Raw genomic sequence first — 27,741 nt, 5'->3', positions numbered from 1 at the left:
CGTTTACGCCAAAAACAACTGATATTAAATGTCCATCCCCGACCGTAGATAAACGCGTAACGACGTTTGCCAGCAAGTTATAATGACTTTTACTATGTCATGAGTACTCGCATCAACGTCAAAGCGAAAGTAAACTTTTATGATTATATTGAAAACCTCTCGGCGATTCTACTTCCGCTACTTATCGTTTATACCCCTCTTGAGGGTTTTGTGAGCACCGTCGCTTCTTCTGCCATCTTATTTTTATTGCGAGCAGGAAGATACCGCTAACCACGCTAACAACCAGATTTTGCTGTATACCTCGCGCGACTTGTTAGGCTATAGTTACGATTAGGGATGATCATGTATCTTGCGCAAGTGGTATAATAGCAGAAGAAACTATGCATTTATCATCTATAAAAAGAAATCGGAGCTACAAGATCAACGAACTTTTATTCGTTTTTTTTTTTAAATAATATTTTTAAAAAGTCAAACGTTGAGTGAAATAATTCCATTGAAATGTTTGTTTGGTTAATATATATAACCCAAATATTCTTACTTTTCTAAATAGTAAGTATTACACGACACAAACATAATAATATAGTCAACCGTTTAGTAATATTTACAAAATATTTAGAAGAGTAAAATTATTTTGAATTTTAAAAAACAAGTAAAAATTAACTTATTTCATTCAACGTTTGGTAATTATTACTATTCTTTTCAGTGTAGTAAACGGAAACGCGTTATTTATGACGAAAGAAAAATATACATTAATCAGAAAACTAGTTATACAATAATTGGAAAAATAAATATTTTTAATTATTAAAATGAAATATTATGAAAATTAAAATAAAAAAATAAGTATTTTTTTGTAGGGCATAATGTTTTATTTATATATATCAGTTTATAAATAAGAGTAATTTTAAAAAGAATTTAATTAAACATAATCGGTTTTCTTATACGAATATTAATTAAGTATAATTAAACATAAATTAAATTAAGTATAATCAAATGTAATTAAATATAATTAAACAAATAATTAAATTTTGTTATTATACAAATAGAATAATTTTTCTTAACAGATATAAGAAAAAATATGCATATAAACGCAAAACAAATACGAATTTGCTCTACTAAAATACAATTATAACGCGCTAATGTATATTTGTTTGAGTTTTTTAAGTAAATATTGCATGCACATCTTATAAAAACATAGAGATAAATATATTGTCTCCCGGGAATAAAATCCTGCCCATAATTAATTCAAATGAATAATTCGTACTGACTGTCTCATTGTAGTATTGTATGTTGAATAATCACTGTACTATTTAACCAGTACCTATAGAAATAGTTACAGAAAGCTACTACCAGCTATTATATTAACCTAGTTTTGTCGTAAGCATAGCTGAGAGCTACATTATATATTTTCATTGCTTTATCTATTACATAACGAAGATTCCCTCGTTTGTTCCCGCATACGCTATTGTTTCACATTTATCAATCGAAACCATCTTGTTTGAGCGAAGATAATAATTAAGTTAAACGAGACAAAATAACATTACCACAATATTGATATGTTATGAGGAATTTTCGTTCAATATTTTTTTATTCTTTTTTTCTTAATACGTTAAATTTTTTTGTTTACATTTTTGCAACGTAGTTGAAGTTTAAGAACAACGAGTATATTATTAATCTCCAAAATCGACTATTTTGAGAGAATTAAATAAAAATCTAATCTATTTTCTCTGAACAATTTTCATTTTACCTTGTCGTATAAAATTATTATCTTCCCGATGATACCGCCAATGACGAACCGGCTCCATATATCTAATGTTCCGTTACCGTGTTACTCAATGTTTTCGTGAAACGAGACTGTTCAAATATCGTTGAATGACGGCCGAAAATGCGCTTTACGTGATGGTGGACGGTAAGCGACACGTGATGAAACTTATAATTTAACGAGAGACGACACGTTCCCAATACTTGACTGTGCGCGTTATTTTCGCCCGCATTGGGTGAACACAGGGAGACGCGTCCTAGTTACGTGTACGGATTCGTGGCGAGGGAGATAGAGAGAAAGAGAGAGGAAGGAGAGAGAGAGAGAGAGAGAGAGAGAGAGAATGTATGAGTGACCGTATGTATGAGTGTATCAAAGCTTCAAAGCCAAGAATAACCGTCGTAATCACGTGCTGCCACTTCTGCTAAAACGGTTTTAACTCCGCCAAGCGCCGAGCCGAGCCGAGCCGAGCCGCACCTGAATGAGGGAGACCCGCGTAAACGCGCCGCACGTGTACGTGTGCATGTCCATTCAAACACCACATCTCCAAACACTGTCCCTCTCGGACGTGCAGCATTTTACGTACGTACGCGAAATTCCCGGATAACGAGTATGTAATTTTCAGGATGAGAGACCACCGCGGGATGAAATCCGAACTCCGTAGCGTCCGAGTCACTCGGTTATGCGCGGGTTCCTCGCATGATACGTGCACGAGTATTGCGCGGGATTATGACGCGAGGAAGAAAGACATACGTAGACGTATATATACACACGTGTATATCAGGATAATTATCGCGGTAGAAAAGCCGAGATAAACGCTGAAACTTTATTAACGATCGTTCGTTACGCGCGTATACTTACGGCTGAACGCTTTAACCTCTCGAACCCCGTAAATACATCCTCGATAAAAGCATCCCGACAATTTGAAAAATTGATTTCGAACGGCCCAGGTGTGTTTGTGCGGCCTGGTGAATGCTAATATAATAATCGATAACCGCCGAGTAATCCACAGTGGGTCGCGAAATCGAGACAATGGATCAGTGTCTGAACCTGCAAATATTTAACGAATTTCGATAGCGTCTGCATTTGATTTCGTCGGTATACGTATCTGTGTTAGGCTTCTTAAATATATATCGAAGATAAATATTGGATCGTTGCATACGAAAATCCGGATTCTGGAGATTTCAGTTTCACGAAACGTTCTTGTAAAATGAACATCTAGCGTTAATCAAGTATTATGAATATATTACATTTAAAAACCTTCCATATCATGAAAAGTAATTTTATGCAAAGTATATATTCATTACTTTTTTTCTCATCCCAGAACCTGCAGTTACATAGCTTTTTATCTGAAGAACGTTGCTATTGTATTATAAAAAAAATTTACATGTAAAATTACAATAATTGTAGTGAATAATTTTGAGACTCACTCTATTAAAGGCATATATTTACATACTTAAAGTAAATAAGCCATAATTTGCAAATAAAATTACTTTTCTTCAATATTTATTAATTCGTCAATGAATCGCGTACAATTTTTGTTAAACTATGTTATTGATGTGTACGAACGTAAAAATGCAAATATATAATATGTGGGATATATTACTGTTACATTATGTAATATCACAAAAATGTGTATATATTTATATAGAAACTGCAAAATATAATACTATGTTATTGTATTTTTCTGTTTAATATGAAGATATAATTTCACTATAAATTGTAAACTTTTTACACAATATTTGTAATTTTACTTTTTCATACATTGTGTAACATGTTATCGATTTCCTCATTCATTTCTTGATTTTTCAAGTTACACGAATTTTTATCCAGCTGTGTCAGGATAGATGCTGTTTGAAATTGATTTCGGTCGCAACGTCGCGATCAGCAGTTTAAGTTTTTAATTTTCTCTCGCTTGAAGAAGGGCAGAAAGAGAGAGAGAGAGAGGGAGAGAGAGAGGAGTGTAGGATGGACGATGCGGACGCACACAGGATTATTGCTTCTCAGCGTTTCTCAGCATTTCCGTTCCCTTCTTCTGCGAGCGGCAGAACGCAGCCCGGGGGGGCTGATTCCCTGAAATTGATTCTCTCTCGTTCTCTCGAACCCACCATCTGTCGGCGGCATCCCCAAACGAAATAATCGACGAGATTAAGGCCTGCGGGACCGTGGTAGCATCGGAGATCGCGCGGCCGCGCTTTCTCCCTGCGACTCTCGTTTCTCTCTCGTCTTTTCTCAATAAAATCCGGGCACGTTTCGCGAGGATATTGTATCCTCGGACAAGACACTCTTTTTCTTTTTCGTCCTCGTTTTCCCTTTATACTTGCGGTCAGAACCCTGGTCCGGCATGAACGTGTAATCACAACAATAATTTCCAGCGCCGTCTTTGCCGATTCTTCTCGATGCTCTCCTTCTCTATCTCTCGAGAGAGATGTGCGCGCCGTTAGTCGAGGATTGTCAGGGCTAATCGATTTCTGCCGCGTGTTTTTTACCGTACCGTGCAGTGCTCTACTCTCGATTCGATATCATTTTCATTAGGTCTTAGAGCCGGCAGTCACGAACGAGGAGTCGACAACGAAGACACGTCCTTTTTGAGATTTTTATGAAGTGTGTGACGTCCGGAATGAGGAAGTCGATCGACAACATTGTACTACGGCACGTAATGTTTCAATTGGATGTTTAATTTACAATTTTTCATATTATAATCATTATTTATCATCGAATAGGCGTATTCACGAACAGAGCATCGCGAGAGTACGTGTCATATAATGAGATTGGGCCAAGCAAGAAGGTCAAGGAACAGTATCCAACTTTGTGACACGCGATACTTTGATTAGAACTACATCTTTCTCGTGTTGCGTTACACTGTAAAAACAGTAAAAACGGACAAGACACGATAGGAACATGATCCCCGAAAATAATTCTATAAATTGTATACTGTGTTCCTAAATTGGGTAATTTTCTGAATTTTGATTAAGTAGTCTCTGTGACGTGGAGGGAATTATTATTTAAAAAATATTTAAGCTAAACATTTTCTGTAAAGTTAACATTATCAAATATATTTTTCCTTTTTTTCTCAAAAGATATACGTACATATATATACTAGAATCATTGTATTGAATATTCATACTAGTTTATATGATGTAAAGTTGTGTACTTTTAGAGAAAAGACTGATACTCTCTTGAAGCGCATTGCTCTGTACAGTAACGTTTATCAGTCAGTGTCCCGTCATCGCGAAAAGGTTAAAGGTTAAAACTTTTATACAAAACACGATATGTCGAAAACAGGAAGTCGGAAACTAGTGTCTCCGATATATGATAATCTCTCAATAAAATTGCATCTCTCTCTTACATTAAATATTTTATGTCAAAAATGTCAACGTCGACAAATTCTGTCGTTAACAGTACTCGCATGTGAACGTAACGTATTGTACAATATATATATATACTACGGTAACTAAGAAATGAACTTTTAAACTGCAGAACGTTGAACTTTCGATCGTATCTGCATATGAAAAAAAGATATACTCAGCATACGCCTGATCAATCAGGTAGATACGAGTCAAGAAAGTTTTTTAGTTAGGTTTTAGCGATAATTCAATTTCTTATATACCATGTCTATGTTCTTCGATTTATCTGTTTGATGCGGAAGTAATGGTAGAAAATCTTTTTAGTTGTTATCATTGACACTTTTAAAATTGAATTATCCAAAAGCTGCAGGAACGAGAGCTTGAGATATTTTCTCATTTTTACATTTAATCAGCTTAACTGAGTGAAAAAGTCATTTTATTATACCCTTTATTATCGGAGTTTAAGTGTAATTGAGCAATTTTATGCACTTAATTTGATAATCTGTGCAATTGATTAAAATGGGATATAATCGGACGCGGATAATTGAGTTGACAAAGTCCAATTCTACATTTTACTCAAAACTACTACTGAATTATTTAAATCACTTTTGCATAACATCATCCAATCGATATGACATTTCCAAATACATAATACAATCACTCTCTCTTTCTCTCTATTTCGAAATGTCAGCGGACAAATTTCGGAGATTGATCGGCGCAAAATGCTCAACTTCAAACCGACACATTTCGACTTCTCCGTAGAGAATATTTCCGCTCTTCCGATTTAACGGAATCTGTCATCAGTGACAGCTAGTACCTCCCTTTGTGAGCGCGCGACAATCAAAAAATTGGCAATCGCGGTTTTGGGGAAACTACCTCACCGCTTGTCGATCCCGCGACAGTCGGCTCACAATAAAAAACGACAGATGAAAATGATTATTATTTCGCAGTGGTGGATTCCATGGATTCGCTCGTTCAGTCGGTGTGTCGCGCTATCACCGTCATAAATATACATCCCATCCATCCATGAGGCAGAGGATAGTCGTCTGGTGGGTGGTCATTCGACTTCGTAATTTTATCGCTTCGTAAAACGACGCGAGGCGGAGAGAAGCGAGGGGAGCGAGAGAGAGAGAGAGAGAGATAACGCACGCGGTGCAGAAGGTATAAAACTAAAACGCTATTACGACGATAACTTCCGTAATATCGAGCATAAACACCGGGGACCCGATGCCATTGCATGTGACCCTGGCTAAAGCAACGGTCGTAACAAGAGCAGAGAGGAGAGAATAGAGCGCATCCTTAATTCCCGCCGCCCGCCCGCGACTATGGCGAACATTAGCTGCTCGTAAGTTTGTTGTGCGCGGGGCGTTGAGAGTTGCGCGTCCGCGCGAGCGTACATGAGTTATGCCTCGGGATAACGCTCGACATAAGCGCTACGTGTATGTACTCGTACCTACGTACGGGGGAAACTCGACGTCCAATTGCGTGTACCGTGCCGACGCGATGTAATATTCAGCTGCTGCAACAGTTCACCCGCGGGAGAACTGAGAGCCGCCGAGCTCTCAACCTCGGGGGGGTGTGAGGTGTATCTGTCGCGCGCGCACCCCTTCTTTTTCACGGTCGCGGCAGAAGAGCGAAGAGAAGACGGAAAGCTCGACTACGAACACGTGTGTATGTGTGTGTGTGTACGCAGGAAGCGGAGAAAAGTGACGAAAACAGCTCTCTCTCTCTCTGTCTCTTACATTTTTCACGTTCCAATTTACACGCTCATGTGCATCATACATGTCTGTTGGTGTCCTTCCAAAGAATTTTGCCGTTCAAAAGAGAAATGCTTCCACTCGATCTTCCCTTTTTCTCTCACGCGCTCTCTTAAACTGCAGAAAAAAAAAAGAATCGTTTATTCCTGTATTATGCGGAACAATTAAAGGATTGCTTCGCCAGATGACTTTATACATCGACTTTTATATATCGGCCATTAAAGTAATTGAAATGTATTAAATGTTATTGGAAATTAGACTCGGACACCAGGAGAAAGATATTTTTTTCAATTTCGTAATTTTCTTTAACTCTAACTGTGTATTCTATGTTATTTTGGTATTATGCTCGTCCAAGAGTTACAAACTTATTTTCCTCTTTTTCTATTTTCTCTTCGTCTGTCTTTGCGCCGCATTACCGTAATTGCGCACACAGTCGTCTGTAGTTTCCAACGGGATTATTACGTTGCCCGAGTTTTCTTTCTTTTCCGGAAGTCTCCTGCGATCGTTACGCGCGCGTAGCTATGCGTGACGGTTGCCGGACCGGCAGACCGCAATAATAGCGGTCACACACGATCATAGATGCCGTTTCTTGATCGAACGATAGAACCAAGAATTTAATCATGAGGCGATAATCTCCATCTACTGTCTAAAGGATTTCACACGTTCACGTTCGATCGATTTTCGATTTTGCAAAATCAACTATTATGAATTTGATTTATTATGGAAGAGATGCATTTGCCGATGCACCGTTATTAGTTGCATTAATATAATATATTAAATATATTGTTTAATAATATATGCAATATTACTGATTATTAGTAATCATTAATGCGATTGATTGTATCGTAATTATTTATATGTATAATAATTACGATTCTCTTTCTCTTACTCTTTCACATTAATTATTAATGTTTTAAGAAGATAATAGAGATAAAATAACACAATGTTCTATATATGGGATATTTCGGAAAGAAATTATCGTGTGAAATCAGATTTCTATTAGATATTTTAAAAATTATGCGAACGTTTAAATTAATATGTATTTATTTGGTATATAATACAAAAATTTGTGCCGCATATTTAAAAAGAAAAGGTAATATTTGATTTAAAAATAAGATTTTTAATAAAATACGAGAAATCTGTCATGAGCTTTATTTTCAAATTACTTTCAATAAAATATTATTTAAAGAAATATTTGTGTGTAGTTATACAAATTGAACGTCGTAGTATTTATCTGAACATTTTATTAAAATGGAAACTTATAATTGATACAACTCACAGAATAATATTGATTGTTATAAAATAAAGTTATCATTTCCCTTTTTTCTCGCTACAATTATTGAGCTGGGACGCGGATATAAATATTTTCCTCTGTTACATTTTATAAAGCTTCATTCATTTCGCCAATATTATTTATTTAGAGAATTTTGTGAAAGAGAGAGGCGAGTGTATTCCGAATTTTTTTTTAGAACAATCATGAATATTTCATAAACTCTCGTAGTACAGTGATTTTTTTCTTTTTTTTTCACACTTGCACAAATTTATACCAGTCCAGGGGAAGAATTTTAAGCGGCTTTTGCACAAAACTGCGGATTTTCGTACCGTCCTTCAATCTTGGAACGACCCATTGTCAATCTTGAAACGCGGAAAGCAAATCGCGATGGGTGTCAAGGATTTCCTCAGAAAACCGATTATTCCAGCTAAGCCTAACCGGCCTGGATAAAGAGCCGACACAGATTTTTTCCTTGGATGCCGCCGCCTTGTGTTGAGTCGCATACAATAGCCGTCGTGGATCGTTTGTTTCCCGCGATGCGGCGACGGGACAAGAAAAATCTTCGTTAACAAACGCTGGCCTTCGAGCACGAACGATCGCAGGGGATTTGCATGATCATAAGTCTTTCAGCGAGAGATCGCTGAAAATTGGGCCAAAATTTATACGCGTCCTGCTTGAGCGCCTTTGTCTTTTATAGACAGATAAAAAAAAAGTAATGGTGCTCTAATCCACACGCGAGGAGATGGAATAGAGGGAAAGAGGGCGGTGGCGTAACTAAGTGGCTCGAAGCATGTTTAGCATGTTTGATTTCTTATGCAGGATCTCCTTATATATCTTACACATGTTCTTCTCTTAGTTTGTGTTTTAAATTTAATCTTATAGCGAATTCGATTGGATGCACTCAGTGCGCACTGATGTACATTAAAGCCATCGTATACAAATTGACGTAACAATATTTGTTCAATATAAATACGATAACGGATTAAACATGAAATTCTTAGTAAATTTTTTGCGCCGTTAAGTAAAATCTGTGTATCTTATAATTCGAACATTTTACTTTTAAATTAGTGTATATAACGGCTTTAGTATGCACTAGTGCGCGCTAACTTTCAGCGTTTTTCAATGGCGAAACTAGTGCGCACTCAGTGCACTTTAAAGCCGTTGTACACAAATCGACATAAAGATGTACGTTTAATAAAAATATATATAGAAACGAATTAAACCGCGAAATATTCAATACATTTTATTGTGCTATTTGATAAAATACACATTGGGCATTTTATCAATTGAGATATCTCTGTTATATTTAGAATAACATGTGTAACAGCTTTAATGTGCACTGAGTGCGCATTAGTGCTGTCAATGAAAAACGCTATTAGTATGACCGAACACGTTATTAGAAGTTATATTGGCATGCGATCAAGATCTCGGTATCACTCGATATATATATCATTTGAAATACTTCAGAACACAAAATGCCTAGAAACTGTGTCCACACCGAATCATCATATGTTATAACGAAGATTTTTGAAATAACCTATTCATGAAAGAGATTAAATTAGATGCATTCAGAAGCGACGATCGCTCACTGAGCACTCGCTGAGCAAAAAAGGAATTAATCTATTATTAATATGTTTATTTATTATAATTCGTAACGCAGAATAACTTTGTCTACTATAGATAATCTTTAATATCATATTTCTTACTTATTTATTACTGTTTATTATTTCTCTAATGTCGTGTTTAGGCCGTAAAGTTGTGTAGCGCTCAGTGAACGGTGGAGCGACTTAAAATTACATAACCTTACCTCCTAAACACGGCATTAGAAAAATAATAAACAGTAATAAATAAGTTATAAACAGTAATAATAAACAGTAATAAATAAGTTATTCTACGTTACGAATTATAATAAATAAACATATTAATAATAGATTAATTCCTTTCTTGCTCGTCGCTTCTGAATGCTTTAGGTTCTAACCTAACCTTAACCTTAACCTAACCTAACCCTAACGAATGCACCCATCATCTTCTACCGCGCTTTCCTCCTGCCCTTTGCACCCAACGCACACGCGTATGTGGAGTTTTTTCTCGCAAAGTTTCACGCGGTATAATTTTAGTCTGAATGAAAAATTATGGACCTAGTAAATTAATGAATGTTAAACACGTCGATGTTGGGTAAACTCGGCCAATTTCGCGTCCTCCGCCTCTCGTAATTGCGCCGTCGGGAGGACGCGGAAAGTTTAAATCGTCCTGAGAACGGCGGCACGCAACGCATAACGTATAAGAATCGGCGCGCTGCGCGATTACACGGACCCACCTACTGACAGATTGCCTGCGTATCCCGACACGAGCACCTGCTGTTCCATTTTTCCCGCCGATTCGCGCCGGGAACTATCATTTTCTTAACGATACCGAACGATATGCCGGAGATAGAGATGATCCTCCGCCGAGCATCGATATTTCGGAAACGGCAGACCGTCGCTCGATGGCCAATTCATGAGATACAGTAGTGCTTTGCTCTATGATATTATCGGATAAGAGCGGGGTATGATGCAGAAGAATAGATAAATAGTGGTTGGGGAAAAATATCAGGGGTTTATCATCTATTAGGGTAACATTTCAGTTCCGAGTAACGTTTATTTCTAAGCTGAGCATTTATTTCGAATAAAGAAAGGAACTTTATGTTTTCCTTCCTTTCTTTTTTATTACAATTGGTTTTATTCAAATTTCCGTAATGTTTATGTTTTCATAATGTATGTATATTTCTGTTTCAGACCTTAACTTTCTGGCTTTGGTTGTCTTGGATATTAATATCCCGCTCCGCTTTTCATCACTTCGGTTCGTAACTAATTCTTTAAATTCTTACGATTATTAATAATAAGTTTATGGTATATTCTTTATCGATGAGTGTGGAGTGTTTAACCCTTTTAAAGATGTTTCAATTTTAAACTTTTTCAAAATAAACAAAACACTGTGTGTTTGGATTTAAGACACGTAGTGTTTTATTGAAAAAGTTTAAAACTAAAACATCTTTAAGTGTTTAAAGAACGGTCTTTAAAGAATTTAAGATACTAAAGTAGAACATTTTAGTATCTTAAAATTAAACATTTCTTTTTTAGTGTTATTCTCCATTGTCTATTATTACGAATTTTATGATCGTGCGTAAAGTCAGCAGAAACTAGAGGCGCAAAACGTTTACAAGTAGGACTCTCTAGATAGTCTAGTATCAAATATTAATATCGATAGTCCGGCTTCGATGGCGGGCCATAACCGGTAGTCGTTCCCAGTAAACATCGATAGCCAACTCCATGACACGTTTTCCCTTCCTGTTCTATCAAGTGTCTCCTGCGGGATAGCCGCAAGTTTCTCTCTTTCGTTGCAGCCTGATTCCCTTCTAAATAATAATGTCTAGACGTCTTTACGTCGTCTTCGCGCGACGAATAGCTCTCGTGGCGAGAATAAAATTGGTCGTTTACGATAAACCCTGATCTCCCTCTGGGTTCCCCTACATCCTCTTTCTTCCGCGCCATGTATCGCCGTTCTAAGAAACAAGCGATTCGTTATTCCTCTGAATGAAATGCGAGGAGAATTTACGGTTTTGTATGACGACAAAAGCCGATAAAAGCCGGGGGAACGAAAAAAGGGAGAGGGTGGACTTAAGTAGGTGCCCTTTTCGACGAACTGTTTAACACGCGGCCGAATAAGCATTATAACGCGAACAAGGCGGTCAGTACTCGACTGCATGTATATAAGGTGTCTCTAGCATTTTAGTATCATTAAACCGTCCTGCATCATTGACAACAAAATTTGAAATTAAGTTTTTTAAATCTATTTTCAATATTAAAGACCAGAATACTAAAGATCAGGATTGATCGAAAAAATCCAATGAAAAAAATCAGGTAAACCTGGTAAATTTCAGATTTTACTATCCCGGACTTCACCCGATGGAATAAAACCTGATCAAAATTATGAAAATGTTTAACATGTTTTTAATACTGAAATATATATATTTACGTACTTTATCGAGGGGGTAACCACTTAATGTAATCTTGGGACAGAGTCCTCGAAATCATTATAAAATTCATATGAAATCTCTACGTGTAATCCGATAATTACATATGCAACCACGAGAAATTATTGTATAATATTAAAATTAATTAAATAAAATCGTATATTTTATCAAATTGCTTCATATGTAGTGAAAAAAATTATTTGTAATCAGATGAAATCATATGAAATCGTGTAATCTGAGGGACAATATTTTAGCTAGTGGTTACCCTCTCGTACTTTATGCAAAAAAGATATATTTGCTTTAATTAATAAATCGTATTTATCACGCGAAATAGGTGAAAAAAACGAAATCAATAATAATAAAATATCGTATAATAAAATATTTTTTAATTCAAATTAATATTTAAATTACATTTTTTAAATAAGAACTTTGGAGATGATTTATTTTATAGCTTTTAATAGAAAAAGTCAATTTTTACCGACTTTTCTTAAATACCCGTTCTTAATCTTAAGCATACTCGAAAAGTTTTTATTTTAAGTTTAATGAAGAGATTTTTTTAAATATTGTATGAAGCAGTATATATATAAAAATAAAAAATATATGTTTTATAGATCATGTTTTCAAAATTCTATGATTTATCATTTTCTCAATATTCTATGATTTGATAACAAAACTGTTTTTAAATTAAGTTTAAGCAAACTTTATTATGACGAAAATTTTATTATATAGTTTGTTGAATGTTGATCGAGAAATGGAAATTTGGAAATTGGAAAAATGATGATATTGATAAATGCCATTCGATAAATAAAGATTTTCCTCTATATTTTCTTTAAAGAAAAAAAAATTAAAAAAGATAGATCGCAAAATAGAAGGTAGAAATACAAATTCTGATACTATCTTCGCTTCATAAAATTAAATATTTTATTTTACGAGTGACATTTATTATATATACATTTATAATTCGAATCTTATGGACGTTCTAACGATACAGGTGTTATTAACTATCGGTCATTCGAAACTTTTTAAATTTCTTTGGAAGAAGTCACAATCGTTCCTCGCTGTCTCTACAATATCTATTCATCTGATATCCCTCTGCCTTCTCTGGAATACTTTTTGAGAGGTCTGGGACACCCTATATATATGCCATATATCCGGAGCGACGACGTTCACGTACAACGTCTGTGCGTAGGGCTTGCCTTCCGTTTTCTGATTGGCCATCGTGACTGCCATCGATTTTTCTCATACGTGTGTATGTATCAAGATATGTAAATATGGTTTATGCCAAGGCATTGTATCATCGTCTTGGTGCATACGAGAGGAGACCGTGAATTAAAGGTGCGGGGGATAACGTGTTCATCGTTCCGACGAAACGTATTTGTCCAACGCGGCTCGTTTATATTTAAATGAACGGTTGATTTTATATTGTACCACCTTGCACACCTCTTTCTAGGCTTCTCCCAGATGCATCCTGCGGTGCGCTCCCGATATATATATCCGATACAAAGAGCGACTACTGGTCCTCGGAATTTTAACGCGGTGAGAGAGAACATTTTCAGTCGCGCGCGAGAATGGACACAGGAGTATTGTAACGCGTTCGAGAGAGCTCTTTTTTGTTAGCTTTTCGATTCACGATAAAACCCGAACCTCGGAAAGTCGAGCTAAACATTTAAATATTGAACGGTCATTCTACGTGCCCGTTGGGGAGTAACTATCGCGAGTTATTTTCGAAATTAACTCACGATACGCACATATGAATCTACTTTGAAAATCGATTTCTTTTATTACATTGTAAGTAAATTTAGTTTATTATTGTTGTAGCGCTTTGAAGTAATTATCAATTGATTACCTTAAGCCTAGGTTTTGAATTGTTAAAAAAATTGATAGATGGTAAATTATTGAAGGGTCATTCTGATATTTAAGAGTTAACTGATATAAATATGTATTTTAATTTCAATGAAATTTTTAAGCTGTTACGTTGGTTTGAAATTTTCTGTATTTTCTCTTACACGCCACTATCTACGTGGTTCACTATTTTACACCTTTTAGGTGCTTACCACGTAAGTTAGTAAAGGCAAGCTGTGCTCCAATGTGAGGAAGAAGGTAATTAAAAACGAGTGTGAAGACCGAGGGTTGATATAAGTGTTAAAAAAACGACCTTTACGCCGTGTCAAAGAATTGCCGCTCTAAAGAAAACTTTTGAATTAACGTGTAACTTTTCGAGCGTGTTAACGTGGTATTGTACGTGCGAATACAATCGCGTCGCGGATGAGAACGACGAGGATTGATTTATCGACGACATTACAATTCGAGAAATTATTTGACTCAAGCGTATGCAGGAGGTGTTGGTACGTTGGCTTCGTGGAAGTTGCGTGTCGAGATAGATGGGGAATTTATCAGAAGATTCAATTGTAGGAGGTAGATGTCGTTGATCAGGCTATCAATTTTAAACGCAATCCGCGTAGCGCGATATACCATTTCGAGAAATCGAATTCGAAACTGCCGACTTTAACCCAATATTTACACCGCCGTCCATTTATTAACGTCTCTTTAAATTGCGCATCCATTATAAATTCCTCTATGGCAATATTCCCGGTATATTTTTCGAGCTAATATCGCTGTTTGAGGAATGTTGTTTTAATCGTGCGATATGTCATAGTAAAAATCTTTCAACTTGATTAAAAATCACAGTTCATCGATATAAAATTGTAACAATATATACATATATATATATAATATATATATATATATATATATGTATGTATATATAATTGAAAAAGCGCAAAACAATATGTTAATGCGTACAAAATAATTATAAAGTTGAAATGTTTATATAATTAAAATTATCATTACTATATAATTACAGACATGGATTATAGAGTAGAAAGAAAATGTTGTAATTATGCGATATATAACATATATATATGTATATATATTAAAAATCTTCCAACTTAATCAAAAATTTACAGCTCACTGATATAAAATTATAACGATAGATGTATAATTACAAACGTGTAAAACAATATGTTAATGCGAATAAAATAATTAAAAATTCAAGTTGAAAGTTTGTAAAATTACAATTATTATTATTGTATAATTGTAGACATAGATTATAAAGCAGAAAAGAAATGTTTTAATCGTGTGATATGACAGTAAAAATCTTCCAACTCAATCAAAAATTACAGTTCCCTGATGTAAAATTATAATATGTTATAATATATGATATATTATATAATTGCAAATGTGCAAAACAATATGGTAATGCGAACAAAATGATTATAAATTAAAGTTGAAATGTTTATATAATTGAAATTATCGCTATTCTGTAATTATGGACATAGATTATAGAAAACAAAGATAAGATTAAAGAATGAAGATTCTTTCTGTGAAAGCAAGTGAAATCAAGTTCATTTACATATTATAAAGAAAGTATGAAAATGTGATGGATATCTTTGGCAGTCGTATTGAATATCCAGTCTATAATTCATGAGAATCCTCGGCAAATGTCCAATGAGCTCACCGAAAATCCGCACATTAATCAGTTTACAGTAAAACAAGTGGCGCATTTTACGTTTGCAAAAATTAATATTTATTTCTTCTTTATTTTGCGTTGCCCCATTTTTTTATACGTCATAAATGCTCATGTACACGTTGCTTTCTTCGTAACTGTGGAGGTGGTTAATGCAATGTTTATCGTCATCTCGGAAATTAATTAGCCTTTGAAGTTGAAGATAGCACACCCTCACATTATCAAATCAATCATAGTCCATTACCTCGATAGCGTAATAGTTATTGCACACGATTATAATACACGATACGACGTTCATTGTTATTGGATTCATTAAGAGCTTTCATCATTCTCTTTGCGAAACATTGTTTGTTGATAATCAAGCTGTTTGTCTACTTTGGACAGTTTTTTTTAGTATAAACAAGTATATTTAAAAATGTCACAATACATGATCTCCTTTGATAATTTTGTAATTGACGTTTTTCTCGAAAGACGTTTAAAGATTTCAATTGCAATAACATTTAACATAAGATTTTGAAATATGATAACTTAAATTGTACGCTTAAAAGTAGATAATAAATACTTTATTTTTATTATTTTTTAATGTTTTGTTATTTTGTTAGTTTTATTTTAACAGAATTTCTAAATTAAAATTTAAATCACTTAATTTTGGGATTAATTATACAATCATTTCATCGTTAAAAAATTATATAGGTATTAAAATTTTAAAATTATTAAAATGATTGCTGACATGCATTATAATATGCATTATAATATATATTTATGTATAATATATATTCCGTTAACAGTAGTATTATAAGAGAAAATATGATAATATATACAGTTGTGTATTATTCGTTGAATAATGTGAGGGACGTACATTTCTACGCTTGGATAATTGAATAATATATTTGCGTAGGTTCCTTTTTTTTCTCAAAGTTAGAGTTGGTGGCTATTCGATGCTTCATTCCCAATTTTTTTTGGCAAAAATGATATCTTGCCAACGATTACTCATCTCCTTCTCTCTAGAATTCATTCTCAAATCGCGACAAAACATGCATCCCGCTGCGAATGTATATGTTTCACCCAACAACGGCTTCTTCGATTATGTAAACGGTGCGATAAATTACGCAGGGTGTCTGTCGTCTCAACATGACGCGACGAGAAACGAGATAGATACGCGATTAGCTTCCTTGGCTCTTCGCAAGTCTCTTCGCGAATCCCGGAGGGATTTTACGCCTGCATCATGTTCGCCTACATGTGTGTGCAATTGAATGATATTAATTAAAATAAATCTCAGTCGAATCTCTCTCGAAAGACGTGATTTAAAAATAATCTTTCGACTTTTATAATCTCAAAAATTTTCAGTGTTAATTTAAAAATAATTTTCTGTTTTTATCTATCAAGGCAAGAGTAAAATAAAAAGAACAATTAGAAATAGGACCGATTGGAAATAGAAACATGAAAAAATTTCTTAATAAAAAAGACATTACAAAATTTCAATCGTTTCTTACATAAAAAGCATACAAAATTCAATTTTGCAACAAATTTGTTGCAAACAAATTATTAAATATTGACTGTAGAGGGAAACTGATAACGTCAATCGATTCTACAGAAAAAGTTACAAAAGAAAGACAAATAACTTTTTGTAATTGTTTTTTTGCTAACTTTACTGATTCAGTCATAAACCGGAATGAGTTTTAATAATCCGTAATGTTTATTTTTTGCATAAACGGAGAACGATCTGAGAAAAAGTTATATACGTGTTTCTGTGGTACATTCTGTTCAACATTTCTCGTAGAATCGATTAACGTAATCAGTTTCTCTCTACAGTCAATATTTGTAATAATTTGTTTATAACAGTTATTTGCAAAATTGATTTTTATTATGTCCTTTTTACGTCAGAAATATTTTTTATGCTTCGCTTCTATTTCCAATTGTAAACGTTTTTTGTTAATCCTGCTGATCTAACCATGGACATTAATGAGATAATAATTAATTAAACAATACAATTATTTAATGGAACTGTATTATTATATAAGAAGAAAATTTTATATATAGAAGAAAGAACAGACTTTATGAGATCAATTATGATGATCAATATTCAGTATAATTACTGTCCAATTTCTTTTTTTAAAGGGCTTAGAATATACTTGAAATTGAAAAATTAAATTTAGCGTTTTAGCGTCAATTTTTTTAGAAATATGTTTATTGTTTACTAAATGTAGTCAGTTATTAATGTTGCAATTAGTTTCGAAAGTTCTTCTATTTTAAGTGGATAAACAGTAAGCAGAGGGCAAACAACGCTAATCGCTCTTCTTAACGTAGAGCATCCAGCGCGTTTATTCCAAGAGACAGCGACTATGAGACAAGAGGGTGACGCATGGAGCCGGGCATTGTTCTACCTACTCGAGGTCCGACGACACATTTAGGATGACTAAGCTGGTGCTGCGCATCGGATATACACTTTCACCTGTAGGTCTCCTTTATATTCAAGGAAGAGAGCAGATCAAAAAGGAGCGAGAAAGGGGACAGGGGAATCCGGATAATCTAAAAAATACATCGGGTATGCATTTGGAACCTCATGGGCACTGACACTGACACATACCTAGTAACTCTTCTTCCTTACAAATCTTCGAACGACGTGGTGACTGTAGAGTTATTTCGAATTATTGCTTTAAATATTACTCTAAGATACACAGAAATTCTAGAGAGTCTTTAAAATCTTATGAGAGACCTATTAATAAATATAAGGCTTGGAATTTCTTAAAAAATCTTGCTAATTTTGAAACATTAAAATCTCTTACAAAAGTATTTATCACAGAACAACTCGACATATATAATGTTATTAGTCAAATTAATCGTATAACACAAGATAAGTTAAATAGATTTGGGAGGCATTCCATGATTATCAATCATTAATAAACGCCATCGTTATTATATAAATACATCCAAGGAAATTTATTACCGTTTCAATCAAGTATAATTTAGAATATAAACATTCAATAAAGACGAACGAAAGTAAAAATTCTAGACGGTAATTCATGCGTTATAATTCAACAAAGTAAATTGTATTTAAATCTTTCATACATAATTTAACGAGACAATCGGACGTTTTGACTCGATTCAAGCCATCAGCGATATCCAAAATTCAAACATAATTGATTGTTTAAATTTTGGATATCTCGCTAATGATGGCTCGAATTGACCCGAAACGTTCGAACGTTTTGTTAAATTATGTAAGAAGAAAGACTTAAATACAATTTACCTTGTTAAATTATAACGCACGAATTACGGAGCAGAATTTTTATTCTCGCTCACCCTTATTAAATATTCACTTGTGAAAATTTCGAGAGTCCGATTGATCTCTATTATTTTTTATCGTTAGAATATATACCTATAAATATATACGTAAAAATAAAATTTTTCCATAATATTCAAATCTTCCACACAAATTGACAGTATGTCTATATGAATAATTCAATATATGTGTATACAGTCGAAATTATTTAATATTTATCTCATTGTCTAAAAACCGATTTTTGGAATATTTAACAAAAAATTGCATCGAAAATATGAAGCGTCGAAATATCCCATGCATTTATACAAAAATTTAATTTTAATTCGAATTTGCATATTATCGTGTATCCTCCTATTAACTTCTGCGGGAGTTGAATATATTAACGTTTCAAAGCTTTTCAAGAATTCTTATCTGTGACTAATATCCGGAATGATTCGTCGTATTTACGAGACGACTTAAGACGCTCGTTAGCTCATCGTAGTGCATACCGCATACGTAGAAAGGACGAGCAAGAAGAAGCCAGCGGAGCCAGTCGTAGGTATAGCACCGCGAATGGGTCTTTAATTCGTGTCGAGGGACCATCGAAGTCTCGTTCCGACGACCGGACGTCTTTTCTCCTAGCTCGAGGGACCGCGAGCAAGAAACGCTTGCACCGGCTGGAACAGCACTGAGTGAGCGAGCGGAGCGATCGTGATATAGCAAATGTTTGAAATGACTTCTAACAAGGGAAGGATCCCGACGGGTTATGTACACACGCGGGGATGCGGTATCTTCTCACGTACATGCACATATATGCACATATGTGCACCTGTGTGCATGCTGGGTACCTTGATTGAGGAACGATGCAAAGGTCCGAAAGGCCAGCGAGAGAACCAGGTGTGGGGAGCGAGAGAGACAGAGTTGGACAGGTAGATGGGTAGATAGACAGATAGATAGTAATAGAAGGAAAGAGAAAGATGGGAGAGGAATAAAAGAATGAAGACCGGTAGATACGTCGGCTTTTAATTGCTCTCTTTGATTCTATTTCCTTTTTGCGATTGAATGGTCCACTCGAGGATCTACCACGGACTTTGATGGTCACGTATCGTGATTAGTGTCAAGTGGTTCCTGGCACTCATTCTGTAAAGTCGCGTTTTCGGGAACGGTAAATGGATGGGTGGATGGATGGATGGATGGATGGATGGATGGATGGATGGACGGTTGGTTGAACTGGCAGCGCGGCGGTATTAAAAATCCTGCCACTGGGCTTTAAAGCAAAAGCGCGACGATTTTCGCATGAGCGAGCGATTCGCGTCTTATGAGCGAGCCATGTCAAAGTTCAGAAAATTCTCGATATTTCCCCCTTTGAATCTGTGAGAACGGATAAAATCGTTTCGCGTTATATATAACCTGGTATACGTTCACATGCAGTCGTGGTTGCAGTGAAAAATCAGGAAAATTATTCCTGTAGTTATTTTCGTTCTCTGTTAAAGTTGCGGTAATGGCACAGTGACGAACAAGATCTCGGCATTTTTATTCGGTAATATTTTTATTTGTAAATTTATACGACATGTATAGTGACATAATAGCGGTACAGTACACAAATTTGATATGTAAATTCATATGTATTAATGCATAGATGCGCAGAATTTCAAGAATAACGCACGACTCCGTCTCTGCAAATTGTAAACGGAAAAAGAATTTCTCGTTGGGTGAAACTATCGATTTTGCAATAAGCTATAAACTATTCTGCGACATTACATAAAACTCTAGTTACATAAATTTTTTAGAAACTACTGCAAGCTCTCAAGGTAGGTACAGCAATTTTTTCAAAGAAATGACGATCCTAATCACATCACCGAATGCAACTCTTAAATGATAGGCGGAAATATTTAATAAAGAATTAAGCTCGGTGAATGTGCACAAAGCGGACGTATCCTGACCTCCTTAAATTACGCCTGATGCTGATACGGGCTTTTTCCCCATTCTCTGTGACTTCATTAAATTTTGCAGTCGCGGTAAAATGCACGGTACGCTTCTCTCTCTCTCTCTCTCTTTCTCTGTTTCTCGAAATGGTCTGTCTAGTATGAGCAAAAGAGAGAAAGGTCGCGCTTGCTGAAGAAGTATTCGAGGAGGACGAAAGTAGGAAACGAATTACGACGAAGTGGCACTACGTCGAATTGATGCGGGATGAGAGAAAACGTAATTATATGCGCAGCGTAGTCGACTCGCGTAGTTATCGGAACAGAGTCTCTCTCTCTCTCTCTCTCTCTCTCCCCTCTCACTCACTCACTCTATCTTCGCTTTTCTCTTAGTACACCCAAGTTCTGTATTATCCTGAGTCTAATCAATTGTCAGCGCGGGTAAACTACCGTTTGCGATTACGCTCGGCGGCGCGATTCGTCAATGAGAACTTTCTGGAACTCGATTCCTTATATTCTCTCCATTCCGTTGGGGCTTCTTTAAATTTCACGACAAATCGTGACTATCTCATCTCCGGAAGGATCTCTCGGAGAGTATTGGACAGTGTTGGCTAAGGCACCGGCGCCGACACAACTGTCTGCAGAGTTAAAATTTGAGGAACAAAAAGTCTTGAACACTCGATAATTTAAGATCTTCGCCGGAATTAGGGTGGATTATACTAGTAATTTGTAAGATATACTTTAGGTAAGCTTTCACATTTTATAAATGGAACTTACAAATTACTGATTTAATCTCCACGTTAGTAGTGAACGCCTCGAGTTATCGCGCATTCAAAATTTGTCGCCTCTAAAATTTTAGTATTCCCAACTCAGATCTCTTATAGTAAGGAAAAGATATTATATGTATATATAGATTAAAAAATTGTTTTTAATTCTCCGGAACTAACGATAGTTTATTGGATTCAATTACATTTTTTGTTACATCTGCAAATAAAGGGACCTGTGACTCTTAACGACTCTAGTATTACATCAGTCGTTAAGAGTTACATTAAGAGTTACAGAAAAGTCCCCTAAAATTATCATTATTAAAATAAATTTAATGTTCACACATTGTTGAAAGAAATGTGTCGAATTTAACATAAATCGCCTGCTCCAAACAGTCTACACAACTTTTTGGGTTAATTTAACACAAGATGAATACGTTAGAAAATTACTCAAATATTATATAAAAGAATGAATATATATATATACAAAAAAGATAATATTGACACAGTTTGTAAATAAAAAACCGTGAAAGTATATTTTTTCTGTAAAATTAACATTTATGATATGTTAAATTAACTCATATTTTATTCATTCATCCTAAAATTTACGTTTTAAAATACATTATTTTTATGTTACTTGTTACGTACTCGTAAAAAATATATTATTGTGGCACTAAGAAACGTCGGATATCAATTTAACACAAAATCCTTAAATAACATAATCAAATTATGTTAAATTAATACATGTTGATTTAATCATTAACGACATTAAGTCAAATTAACTCGAATGTGTTAAAAAAATTCAACACAAACGATTAACAAGAACATGATTGGACCGTTTCCAATACAATGTTTTTTTATCGTGCACACATTTTCTTTTTTTATACGAGTTATATCATTTTAGTTCTTTAGTATTTTTTAGTCAAATGAAATAGATTTTTTAAAACTAAAGCACAGATTTTTGCATAACGAGTAATGCATAAAGGAATAAATCAATCAGAGTCCTTCATTTCCATACTTCTCGCTGCGGATCTTGCATAGTGCATAAAGTATAATGGATAACATGTCGAAAAATTCGTAACGATGAATTTTTATGCGTTATACATTATGCTGGCGTTACGTAGCTTTATGTAGTAGATGGTAGACAATAATAAACAGTTTCATGTTCTAGATCGACACGTGTATAGAGTTGCATCAGAAGAATCGCCGAGTACGGATAATAAATTTTTAAAAGTTTCTGAAGAAAACTAACCGTCTTTTGTAAAACAACTTGAAGGTGAGAATATAAAGCTTCATGAACAAGTTTGTGCGTTACGCTATGCGCTTGTCTTATGAATGATGCGTTATGCAAAAGTTTGTACTTCGATCTTGATAGATTCAGAGTCAATAACAGTGTTACAAAAATTTTGACATTCGGAGGATTAGTTACAACAAAAAGGAAAAAATTCACATGCTTTTGCATATTAATCGATTTTTCATCTATTATTAAAATAATTTTGCTTAATCTTCTATTTTAAAATACCGATTATCCCTTTTAATGCAAGTCTGACGTTGGAAAATTGAATTTAGCGCTGAATTTTGTGCTGCTCTTGTTTAATTTTAGCGAATGCCACATCGATCCTTTCATTAGATTCTGTCGTATATTCACTCTCGTTTGATATATTCTTTTTCTCTCTCTTCTTTTCCAAAGCTTTACAATTTAACGGGGACAGAAATTTAACGTAGAAGAATATGACAGTATCGAAGGGATGTCAGAAGATTAAAGAATTGTTCTTCAGAATTTACGTCAGACTCATTATTGACAAGAACAGTGGAGCGTTTAAAAATGTTTAATAAAGTGAATGTAGTTTTCTGTTTTTTTTTTTATCATAACTTTTTAGTAAAGCAGAGATAATATTTTTACTCTTATTTTCATTCATACAACATATTGGTACAATATACGATTCTGGTATATATCACATATTACTAAATGGATATTACTACCTAATACCAGCATAACAAAATGTCAAAACTTGAATTGTTCGATTCGCATTGGAATCCTATGAATCCGATGGATTTATGCTGGATGAGGTTCGGTCACTCTTGAATACACAATTTCAAAATTCCGTTCACACCGAGTTCGTTCACACGGGTCTACTCGCTCGCGCTGCATAAACGCACCTCTGCGCTATGCGGAATACGCGAAGAATGAAGTGAAACGTAATCGCACGCTTCGATGCTCGCGGGAAGATTGCTTCGGCGAGAGACAGAGATAGATAGGGAAAATGCCGGTCGCGGGTTATACGGTTGCGCTTGTAGAGAGCATTACATCGTAATGCAAAATTAACGAGAGAGATTAAGTGGCCGCAAGTGAAGCGAAACGTTGTTTCCATAAACGAGAAGATATACGAGAGAGAGAGAGAGAGAGGGGGGAGGGGGGGAAGAGATCTTCGATTTACTAATATCTCGAGATAGCAGGTCGTTTACCTCCACACGACATTCGTCAAATCCGACGGGGACGTCACAAATTGGAGCTGGAATAGACGTGGACGAATGGGCGGCTCGGAAGCGGTGGAATCGATGAAAATACGAGTGAGAATGTAGGATTGCGGGATGAAGGCGAAAGATCCCTACGAAGCGGGATAGTAAGAGAATTTCAGGAATTTGCCGCGCAGCCCGAACTTTCCATAAATTATACTTTCAGATCGATCTTTTCCGCGTATCGAACGAGGATTGAAGGCCGCACGTCAATTACTCGTATTCTTTTCCCATTGAAAATTGCGACGAGCTCGAAAGAGAAACGGGCCGAACCCTCTATTAGTCGCCTTCAGATCGCGCGCCGGATTTAACCGTCAATATCGCTGTAAAATGTCGCTGTTTTCATGCTAAACCGCTGTAATCATGACTGTTACACTTGCGGTAATTTACTAATTTATTTATGCCAAAGAGCCAACTACAATTCCAATAATTTATCGATACCAGGTGCCTTGCACCGCTCGATAAATCTTTCCGACTGCCAATACGCGTGATTTTCGCGCTACTGCAAAATGAAATGCAAGAATCATCGTGTCTAAATCAAGAAGGTATACGAAACCCTCCCATACGTTTCTGCCCGTACGTGTCGTATATTTCACGTCGACGCCTTGAAAATCCTTTTCCGACTATTTCGTTTGATATCGCGAATCGTATAGTACATGGCTTTCCAGCAAATTTGCAGAGCTTGAAAAGATAGCCGCAAGATCGTGGTGTCGATTTTACAGCAAAACGTGACAAATCAGTAGACAAGTGATCGAAATTGCAACGACAATTCGCTGAAATATGTTTTATATCTCGTTAATCTCTCGGAAAAGAGTTTATAAATTTTTTACAATTACTGAGAAAACATATTTTTAATTTAAATTTGAATAGTGACAATTAAATATTTATTCAATATAAAGATATATTATTAATATTTAGTATTTTTTCAACGTACGTTTTCACTTCTTGGCATTTTCTACTGATAAATTGAAATGAATCGATAGCCTTTTATGAGAGACAGAAATTAATTACAAATCGTATCAGAGATGCATTTGAAATGTCAGAATTTGAGGTTCGCGATAAGTTCTTGTAAAGTAAACGTAAAACGCAAATTGTGACTTTAGACCTTCGAGAGTTCTTCAAGAAAGTTTCTCCATTTTCAAGTGACGGCGAATATTGTGAGTAATTATGAAATTCGATTAATGTTATTTTACGATGTCACAGTCGAGCATGACGTTGCGGGAACATCCTCTGTAATATCAGTTAGAAAGCCTGGGAGAAGAGTTACGGAAATTAACATAAAGAAAATAAAGATCAGAGTGCAAATTTCATTTCAGAGATATGAACGAATCGTAAATAATTAATGAAATTTTATTTAAGTACTATATTAATCATATGTTTGAATAATGCAGGACTCTAGTGTGTAAGACATGACCTGTTCAGAGATATGAGATAATTACGATGTAAGTAATTAATGAAATTTTATTTAAGTACTATATATTAATTATTCGATTCATCATACGTTTGAATAATGCAGGACTCTGGCAAGAAAACGATAGAGAGATTCGTTGTTTCGCCGGTTTAGAAAAATGACGAGGAACGTAATCATACGGTTGTGCGAAGGTTACCGAGCGGAAGGATAGGGTCAACCCGCCGCCGCGTTTTCTTCATCAGCAACTTCAACGTTAATGCACCGAAGATATACGCGAATGGGGATCGGTAGCGTGCAATGTAAATCTCCCATGTAAATATACACATGGCTGAGTTAGTTGCTCAGCCGAATGAACGGCCAGGTTCGAACAGGGTGTCTCGCACGGCATATTTCGCATTTACCCGTGCCACCCAGTAGTTTTTCAACTAACATTTCGTACGCGCAATGATTATGTACGCGGCGGATACTAAAATGCCATAATGAAGCGTAGAAAAGATCGTGAACCTTCCGTTGTCGAGAACGGTCACTAGGTCAGTCCCGATAGTTTAGACATGACGGCGTGAAATATCACGTCGGCCACGGTAATTTTTAAAGGATCCGGGAGAAACTGAAACAGCATATTGGCACAAAGGAGAGCAAGAAGGATCAAAAATGGGTCTGTGTGCCAAATGGGGCGGTCATGTCTGTTCCTTTCGGCACATAGACCTATATATTTTCCTCCTTTTTCTTCGAAAAAGAAAGAAAGCATGCAAAATGCTAGAAGACCATGAGAACACACGCGGTGTCTCAAAATTGGTGATAAATGGATATACGGTTATTTCCTGTGAAATTTAGACCAAAAAGTCGTTTTTTTTTTTTTTAGCGAAACTGCAATAATTCGAATGCATTGAAAACGAAACTATTAGGCCGTTGAAAACGAAAATTAAATTTTATTATAGAACAACTTCATATATCTTTATAAGGCCCGGTTTTTTTCTGGTTAACTGACAGTTTAGATTTAACCTTATTTAACTTGATGATGAAAATTGATGATAAAAATAGTGTTTTTCTAGCTATAATTAATCGCTAAACTGCGGTGGTCACTTTAAAAGCTACGTACTGCAAAACCATCATTTTAATTAACCGTATCTAGAAAAATACAATCTTTACATTATTATTAGATTAAATCAAACCACAAGTTAATAAGAAAATAAAACTGAATCTAACCATTTTAAAAGATATATTTACTTCTAATCCTGTAAATGTAAAATTTGCGATATCATTTGCAACTCGCGATATTGCTTTTAATGCTCCGCACTTTAATCCTCTGATTAATTCTCCGTTTTGATCGATTTCCATTTCAACCCTCCATCTCAGCATCCCGCCTCGCTCCCTAATGACTCGCAGAATCATTATTTTTCCGGTATATTACGTCGTGTCGGACGGAATAGACTTCAGCTCTTCAATCTCTTCGAAATCCTCGATAGCTCAAACGAGACGACGTCCATCAGACGATGGCATTCACGCGCATTTGTCGCGAGACAATTCGGTCAGGCAAATTACGTTGTTAAATCGTTTCGGCGGTTAGCCGAGCGGACTGGCCAACTGATCGAAAGGGCGGAGTGCACGGGAGAGAGAGAGGTCGAATTAAGGAAATTTAGTGGCTGCCAACTTTATTAGGCGCGATCATATTAGGCAGTGTGCCGGTCGGCTCGGCAGTGATTTATTCAGTCACCTCCTCTCTCTCTCTCTCTCTCACCCAGTTATATACACACATCGCGTGGACACGATGTATGCGCGCGGTACCGTACGTGCCATATGGCGAGGAACGCGGTAAATCATTCCTCGTTAACCGTGCGCAGGTCCTAAGCTTGTTATAAAGCGAAGTTCAAACTTTTTAAGTATGCAAAATCGCAGGCGAGCAAAAAGGCGTCTCGTCGCATCGCAACGCGTCGACTGTGCTACCGATATAACTACGGCGGCGTTAAGACGCTCCTACGACGATCGGCTGCTTCTTCCTTCTCTTCTTGCGGGTTTCACGAACGATACTTTGTCAAGAGCACTTTTCAGCTTCTTATTAGTCGTTCGCAAACTCTCCAGGTTACTTACGGATGTGCGTGCTAATGACGTGCCCGGTAATTCGTACCCTACCGTCTGTTCGCGCCGACGTTACTTTCGTGTAGTCTCTCTGTCGCTCTCTCTCTCTCTCTCTCTCTCT

The 27,741-nt window shown here is 35.6% G+C and overlaps 1 protein-coding gene across 1 annotated transcript in view; it reads left to right on the top strand.

The window, feature by feature from the left end:
* Positions 1 to 27,741, top strand: part of LOC108766641 (uncharacterized) — a 146,182-nt gene that overhangs the window by 46,339 nt on the left and 72,102 nt on the right. Inside the window, exon 2 of the mRNA XM_018516049.1 lies at positions 10,908 to 10,971. The gene's annotated coding sequence lies outside the window, so the exon portion shown is untranslated. The remainder of the gene's footprint in view (positions 1 to 10,907; positions 10,972 to 27,741) is intronic.

This window comes from Trachymyrmex cornetzi, unplaced genomic scaffold (genome assembly GCF_001594075.2).
Source record: "Trachymyrmex cornetzi isolate Tcor2-1 unplaced genomic scaffold, Tcor1.1 scaffold61, whole genome shotgun sequence".
Classification (NCBI taxonomy): domain Eukaryota; kingdom Metazoa; phylum Arthropoda; class Insecta; order Hymenoptera; family Formicidae; genus Trachymyrmex; species Trachymyrmex cornetzi.
Note: the sequence above shows the minus strand (reverse complement) of the source record. Positions and strands in the feature narration are given on the sequence as shown.